Source organism: Solanum stenotomum, chromosome 8, assembly GCF_019186545.1.
Source record: "Solanum stenotomum isolate F172 chromosome 8, ASM1918654v1, whole genome shotgun sequence".
NCBI lineage: Eukaryota > Viridiplantae > Streptophyta > Magnoliopsida > Solanales > Solanaceae > Solanum > Solanum stenotomum.
The window spans coordinates 28515875-28522691 of record NC_064289.1 but is presented as its reverse complement, the minus strand read 5'-3'; positions in this window follow the sequence as shown (position 1 = coordinate 28522691).

Below are 6817 nucleotides of genomic sequence, written 5' to 3'. Positions count from 1 at the left end.
TGCGGACATCATATCATGGCCTAAGGATTTACTTTCTGCTTATCATGATCCAAAGGTGTCATAGTCTAAAGGCGTCATTTTTCATGGCCAGAGGACAACATTTCATGACCTGAGGATATAATTTTTGCGTATCATGGCCCTAGACATCATAGCCTTAGACATCATGTTCATAGTCTTATGGCAAACATCATTGTCGATATGGGAAATTGCATCATGTTTACCTTTATCATTTATTCGATATAACTGCTCTAATCACTTTATTTAGTAATATTATAAGCTACAGATTTGCAGAGACTAATATTTTGCAGGCGAGATCAATCTCCCTCTCGGCTACAATTATCATGCTTACATCTATCACAACAAAGCCATACCAATTTCTTTGTTACTCATATCACCGTTTTTCATTTAACCTTTGGCTACTAATGTTACTTCTCTTCATCGGATCCCTCGCTCTTAAACAGGAAATTGCCCTGTCATACCTTTCTCGCAACTCTTATCTTATCCATTCAAGCCAATATCGTTCCCGTTCATATACTGTACGACTCTTTCAATTCTTAGGAGTTTCATCTGCTCCTGAGTCTAGAACTACACACGATCTGATTCTCGTATAACCAGAGATATGTAGGCGGCTTAATACCAAAGTCTCGGTCGTACCCCTTTTCAACCTACATCATTTCAATTGATCCCACTGACATCTCTCGTCGGTCGGACAAAATCGGCTACTAAGTTAACGTTGGTTGCCCGACAATTCATCCTTCATTACCAAGCAACCAAGGGGCAGCTGTTGACACCCAATTTTGACCGACCTTTAATCTTTTGGAATGTTATTCGATTAAATACGTGTTTTTAAAAATATATATTTCGAGTCTAAAATTTTTATTAATTTTGTCTAAAAATTGTACATTTTAGTATGTGTGCTTTATAAAATTATCATAAATATTATTAAGATATTTTTAAAATTATTAGTAAAACTAAAAGTATTTATTTTATTTAAATTTAAGTGATTTTAATTAGAGAAAAATATTATGATATGTGTAGTATTTAATTGAAATAGCATGTCTTAAAAATTTCCTCAAAATCATTTAACTTATAGCCTATTTTATTGTACTTCCTTTCAATTCTAGCCTAATCAATTCCAATTTTATTTCAATTGTAGCAACTTTTTCATTGCAATTCTAGCCAATCTTTATTTCAATTACAACCAATTTCAAATTTCAATCCAACTCATTCCTTTTAATCTTAACCACCCATCTCACTCCGATCTAATCTCAACCATTCATCATATTTAAATCAACGGTCAAGATCTAATCTCCCAAAACCTTCCTATTTTAACACTAAGACTCCTAACCCTAAAAAATATTCACTCTTTTCTATCCTCTTCCTCTCTCTCAAGAGGACCAGCCGCCTCTTCTCCATCCTCTTTCCGGCGAGGACCACCGGCGAAACCAGCAGCTCCGGCAGCAGCCAGGCAAGCCACCGGTCGACCCCAATCGCCGGTGAGCCCCGTCCTTCCCCTCTCCCGTTCTAGTGAGAACCACCACTTGATGGTTTCTCCTGTCTCCTTCTCCTTCTCTTCTGCTCCGGCTCTCTTCTCCTCTCCTCTCCTCTCGCCAGGCGAAGTAACCAGCTTCAACCACCAGCGGCTCCGGCGACAACAACACCAAGCAGCTGCCAGCAGCACCAGACAACAATACCAGCAAGTAGCAGCAGCCAGAGCGACGGACAGCAACAGGGACGACAAGTTCTGACCAAGGATTTCGATCAAGATTTGGGTCAACTTGATAGTTAAATTTCGGCTTGTTAAAAGACGGATCTCAACAGATCCGTCCAGGTCATTCTCTTGTCTGATTTATCATGCAAATTCTCAATGAACTAGTGAACTTATAATCTACTATTGTTTGCTTGCATGTGAACAGATTTGTGGGCTGCTATAAAAGTGTTATTTAAGCATGTTTTCCGTGTGATTTGTTAGAATCCTTAGGTTTGCTCATACCCAGCATACCAACATATTCTTATAGTCTAAATTCTGCCCAGAATTTCATCATTTTTGCTTACATGTTTGAATATGTTTTAATCTCCTTTTATGTCACTGATAAATTTGATAATGTGCAAACATTCTTGACATTTCAAGACCTTAATTTGGTGTGGGTTGTTGGTTTTGGATGATTCATGCTCAAATTCATGTATATAATTAGAATCTTGTGCTTATATATTAATTGCTATGATTTTCATCTTAACAAGCTACTACTTTAGGATCGTATGAACCATACTACTAGCGGAATTATTATCCTTGATACAAGTTATTGAATAATGTTGAAATCTTGTTCAACCCTTTCTTTTATTATGTTATTGATATTCCTCTCTCTTTGTTTAATTTATTAGTGATAAAAGTTTAGAATGATATAACTTAATAATTGTTGATTTGAGTGATCCGTATTAAGAGGACTGATTCTGTTATCATATATGCATGTTTAATGTGGCAAATTGATTTCTTTTAAGCCATAAGTGATTCTCGTCTAACTTTTTATTTATTTATTTATTTTTTGATAATTACGGTAAAAAAATTGTTGCTTGACTTATGCTTTTCCTTAATATGGTCACTTTATTTGGCATGTTGTTGATTAATTTATGCTAAGTTGATTTTTATGTGCAGATTTTCGGCTCTTGGTAAGGTAAAATTAATGTTATTTTATTTTATTTATTTTAGTTGCCATAATTAAGGTTGAATTGGTACTGCTTGTTATATTTTAGTAAAGTTTCGGTGGAACTAAAGAATATTGCTACAGATTTAGTGCTTCTTTAAATAAGGAAAATGTTATATTAATGGATTCCTTAAAAATAATTACTTCCTATATATGTGACCCTCTTCTACTATATAAAGAGGACCCCTGCTCTCATTCACACACTACTCACATTCGGGCACCTCTACATATTGACTCATACTCACACATACGGTTGAATACTCTCATCCGGACATCTCTACACATTGACACTCTCTCACACCCAGAGATTTCTAACTTTTACAATCACTTCTTGACATTCATACATTGCTCTCACATGGCTCACTTTTGAATACTTTAAAAGATATTGATCTCTATTCTTAAAGATTAAGTTTTCCGGTAAACCTAAAAGCTCCTCTCTACTTGTTATTTTGCCGTGTTCGGGTCTAGATTAAGTGTGGATCTTCATTGCTGATTTCTTTTACTGCATAACTGGTTAGTATCCTTAATACATGTTTAATTTATGTTTCTGCATCATCTTAGCCATCTTAAGTCCAAGTTGGGTGTTAATAAATAAAAGAGAGCATTCGGGTTAGTTTTCCTATCCCGTTCTTTCTCGATGTGTGATTGTATATTCTGTACAACTTGTTTAGATCTTACATGCCTATATGTTACTTGTGTACACGAAATAATTAATATTATGTGTGTATCCATTTTTTTTATCATGTCACTATATTAAATTGTCTTTTACGTGTTATTACTTGCCCATATTTTTCGTTATCCCCTCTAGCAGGTTTTGAGCTTAGAGTTCAAGGTGTCGAAGAGTCTCCTAGAAGCGATTTCCTGACGAGACCATTATATTTAAGTTTATTTGAATGGTGTAAATATTATTCATTTACTTTTAGTTTGTAATATTCGTATAACTCTAAAACTCTATATATATGATATAATTTGGGGATCGCCTAAGGGGGGAGGGGGATTTATGTGCTAATTGCTTTACTTATGTTGAGTCTATTTGTATCGTGATAATAATTGGCCCATAAAACTATTTTAACATGTTAGATTAGAACATACTTTATCACATGCTAAATAACTAATGGAATAAATACTACTTGCCTTATTAACACCTTAGACTTTTATGCAAGCACGCTAGAAAATATTAAATGAATAAATTGCAGAATTAATCTCATTCATTAACTTTTTTGAAATCACTTACTTCCGAATCAATTTGTTAATATTTGATTGTTGTTTATATCCTATTGTCTAACCTAATTTAACAAATCTCCTGTGAGCATGTAATTAAGCATGTCCATACTTAGAACTGTTCCCGTAGGATTTACTTCAACATGTTAATTAAGTAGTCAATGTTAATATTACACTAGTTTCAGCATGTTAATGAATTTAAAAGGATTAAAATTTGAATCATTTAAATACCGATCTGTCCTAATTGCTATATGTTAATGCGAGTTTTAATTTTCAGCGTGTGCATACTTAAATACCATGTCTATAGGAGCTATAATATTTTTAGTCTTTCAAACACTTAGAAATCATGCCTATAGGTTTCTAAACATTATTGTATCTTTATATAGAGAGTATACTTTAGTTTTTTTTGATAATAATTTCAACTTGTTCACTTAGATGTCACGTCTATAGGACTTAATTAATGACACAAATAAAACTTGTTAAAATCACGTCTTAAGCATGTTAACTAATTAAATTAAATACGCCGCATATTCTTTTGCAAGTGCTAATTATTTTCTACATTTTGTATTTAGGTGCTGCCATCTTACATTAATTTCTGCACTAATAATATCATATGTTGTTCTAAAAAATAATAATATATTTTCTACATCTGTCACCTGCTGCCCCGATTAAATCTGGCTTGGATTAATTAATTGCACTGTCTTGCCATTTAAAATCAGCTGCTAATTATTCTCTTCACCAAATAAATTGTTTGCCCCTTTAAAATAATTCCGGTATTAATAAACCGGCTGTTGTTTTCTCTTAAATATTTTGCCCATTTGCATTATTATAAGGTGCCCTATTTTAAATCAATAACTAATTAAATTAGTCTAATAAGCTATTTTCACACTTGTAATATTTTTCTGCCCTCTAAACTCAGTAATTATATTGCCAATGTTTGTATGTTCACACTTAGCATGAAATCCTTTCACTTTACGTGTGCTTGCAAGAATGTTAATAAAATCTAGAGGCTAATTTGAGATTTTACGTGCTAAATGAAGGTCCTATTTGTTTGACTTGGTGTCTAGGAGGGCCTATTATATTTTGTTTCGTCTACATCCACCATAATAGTAGTCCAATGCCTCTTGGACCTTACGTGGGACGCTAGACACCTCTTAGAGACGAAAGCATGCGGTGGTGGGGTAGGGGTAGTTTAGGCCCTATGGAGATGATGACATCGACTCGGTCTAAATGACAAACCTTGGTTTTGTCTGTCCCTACGAGAAGCCGACCGAAACAAAAAAAAAAGTCGAGTGCTGATCCTAAAGTCCTTCGGAGTCTCCCTGTCCTTTTATCCCTTTATGTGTTTATAATTATAATTATTTGGGGTAGCTTAAATAAAATAAAATTCTTGTTTGCTTATTTTTTTGTGCAACTTCTGTTCCCTCGCTTATCTCTTTATTAATTGTTTATATTTATCTGTTTATTATATTATCACTTAGTCTTACATGCTTAGCTAATTAATTAAAATAACTAATATGCCCTTAATTGTTTAATTTCATGTTGCCACCTAGTTGTGCATGATAAACTAATTAAAATAACTAAAGTGCCCTTAATTGCTTGATATTGTTATCACCTAGTTTTCGCATGTTTAATTAATTAAATAAATAATTAAAGTGGCTTTAATTGTTTAATATTATTTATTATTTAGTAATCATGCTATTTAAATAAATAACAGATGAAGTGACCTTAAATGCTACTTGTAACCCCCACATAAAGTGCATGAGATACGGCCGGGACCCACATTTGTGGACCTCGAGGGATGCCTAACACCTTCCCCTCGAGGTAATTTGAATCCTTACCCGATCGCTGGTTTTTAGACCTTAGCTAGACCTAGTTAGGTTAGATAGGTGCCCTAACGCGCCTTAATTCGTTAGGTGGCGACTCTTCATCACCCAAAGCCCAAAAGAGTTGTTAGGTCGTGCCCAAAACCCGTTTTGAGAAAAACGGGGCGCGACACCAACCCTGCTCGAAAGAGAGATTTTAATAAGGTATTGGGTTGATTTGTGATTCACATAGATGAGAATGAAAAAGGAGTTTCTATGATATGATACTTTGAGATCAAAAGACGATTGTTTTCATTGAAGATTACACAACTTATCCATGTTTGTCTAAAATTATTGAATTAAGAATTTGTACCCCTATTTGACATCAATACCAATCGCCACACCCCTAGATTGTCTCTTACTTGTTTGAATCACTATTTTTAGTTTAATTGTGATAAGTGATACCCAAACCCTTTTAGTAAATTTGGTGGAATCATCCACCCACTTGTTCTTATTACAATAATGAATTGGTTTGCATTCTTAGTTTCTTAATTGAATTCATTAGATTATATCACTCCTTGTGGGATTGGATCCCCACTCTTTTGTTGGATAATTTTTTTGATAATGATTGCTTACTCTTATCATTGTTTTTGAGAGTAACTTGAGCGTTATTAGTACACCGACGGATACTAAAAGTAGGGGCACTATCTACTAGACAATAACCTAACGGTCAACTCTTGAAGCATCAAAGCGTTGTCGGGAACCAAATGAGGCTGAGTTGGTCCCCCATCCTCACTTTACTGCTCAATAACATCATCATGCTCATATATGGGCTCAGGTAATGTGTCACGACCCGATTTCTCTAGTCATGATGGCACCTACTATACCTTATTAATAGGTAAGTCAACCCGTAACCCAGAACATCAAGTAATGAGCGTAAGGGCATAAAATAGCGAAAACAATAATCTAAACAAGGACAACAAGGCGGAAGCAAACCAAAATAAATATATACAGAAATCCCTCCTAGAACCTGGAAGTCATTAGTACAGAGCTATCTAATTAAGAGTACAAGTAACAAAAGTGGACCAC